Source organism: Podarcis bocagei (assembly GCF_964188305.1).
Source record: "Podarcis bocagei genome assembly, chromosome: 5".
In the NCBI taxonomy this organism is placed as follows: domain Eukaryota; kingdom Metazoa; phylum Chordata; class Lepidosauria; order Squamata; family Lacertidae; genus Podarcis; species Podarcis bocagei.
In genome coordinates this window covers 101,308,556-101,310,237 of record NC_138129.1, presented here as the reverse complement: position 1 = coordinate 101,310,237, position 1,682 = coordinate 101,308,556, and the positions used below count along the sequence as shown (strand labels likewise).

General features: G+C 45.8%; 1 long non-coding RNA gene across 1 annotated transcript; it reads left to right on the top strand.

Moving 5' to 3' along the window:
• Positions 1 to 297: 297 nt before the first annotated feature.
• Positions 298 to 1,080, top strand: LOC308586625. The gene is made up of 2 exons (XR_014007973.1): positions 298 to 513; positions 969 to 1,080. It is a non-coding gene; the product is annotated as an uncharacterized lncRNA (long non-coding RNA).
• The last annotated feature ends 602 nt before the right edge of the window (positions 1,081 to 1,682 follow it).

Sequence of the window (1,682 nt, the reverse complement as noted above, 5' to 3'; positions counted from 1 at the left end):
TTTGCACTACTGCCTTCTGGCAGGAGATATAGAAACATCAAGTCAAAGACAAATAGACTGAAAAACAGTTTCTATCCAAGAGCTGTGGCCTTTTTGAATGCTGTAACTCGATAGTGTGACCTGGGAGTTTGATGGGTGTGGTGTGGGTGTGGCTGGAATGTGGTTTGTTTGGTTGTTGTTGTTGTTTTGCTTATGATGTTTTAAGGGATGGCATCCAATTTCGTTGCACTTTGTACAATGTTGCACTTGTGTAATGACAATAAAGAATCTATTCTATTCTATTCTATTCTATTTATGACCGTCTCCCTGTTCTTCCTTAGGTTTCAGAGCTGCGCAGGCTTCTGGCCTCCTGTTGTCACACCCTCAAAATCCATCCCCTGGTCTACAAGAAGGAGAGAGAGGCAGAGGAAGTGATGGTTATGAAGGGTGAGAAGGTAATACCAGTGAAATTAAGAGGCATCTATGTTCATCCCATCGACCAGGGGATGGATGCCACCCGCCCTGATTTGCAAGGTGAGAGATGACCTGTTTTCATGAGGAACTGTGAGGCCAGAGAGAATCTGGCTCTCGGGGGAGGAAGGATTCAAGAAGGGTTCAGGGACATCCGTTTTGAAGGAGAAAACAATTTCTCTTTACCTGTGTGCTTTTTCGTTATGGTGTAGTGCCCACTGCAGTCTCTCAGGTTTGCAGGTGTGCCTATCGGTTCAAAAGAGTTGGCAACCCAAGTTAGACTGCTGGACTAGGACTGGGGGACCAGGGTTCAAATCCCCCCATGGAACGTAATGGGCAATCTTGGGCCCTCACTGCCTCTTGGCCTAACCTACCTCACAGATCTGTTGTGAGGATGGGATGAGGAGGGAAGAATAGCATAAGCCACCTTAAGACCCTTGCAGGAAAGATGGGTTATCAATGTGATAATGCATGAATAATAAAGGGGGGGGGATAATATTTTTTCTTTTCTATTCCAGGCAGCGACAGCAGTGAGGCCAGCAGCTCCAGCACAGCTACCCCACCCCAAGGCCCAGTTCCCTTTCCCCACAAAACCAAATATCTAAATAAATAGGTAATTATTTTACACTACTTCATGACTTTGACATTTTTGTTCGATTCTAATAAAGGTCCTATTACAAACATGCAATTCCTTGATCATGCTTTTATCCTTGGAGGTGCTTTGTGTCAGGGAAGAGTTAGAGTTAGAAGTTTCCAGTTTTCCAGAGGGAGAAAGCATTCCCCAAGGGGGAAGGAGAGCAGTGAATCTAACAGAAGAGAGCAAGAGGAACAAGAGGGAGGGACTGGCTGTTCCCAGGAAAGGAAAGGCTTCAGTTCTAGCTCAGATTGGGAGGAGGGGAGATCCAAGCCAGCTCTAGCCAGGAGGGTAGGAAAAAGAGCAGGAAAGCGAAGGGAAGGGCGCCTTCGCCATTTTGAGAGTGGCTGGTCACCGAGAAGCAGAGCTCAGAAGGTAGCTGAAAGAAGTGACTCTGAGGAAGAAGAGTTAAGAACCATTTATAAGATTGTTTTGTTAATACGCAATAAAAAGTTATAAAAGACAAGAAGCGTTTGGGTGGTGATCTGAAGAGGACAACAGCCAGTCCTGACAGAATACCTTTTGCCCTGCGCTTCTTCACTATAAGAAGGAGAAGCCATGCGTGGAACGGAGGACTAGTGAAAAGAAGGAACAATGG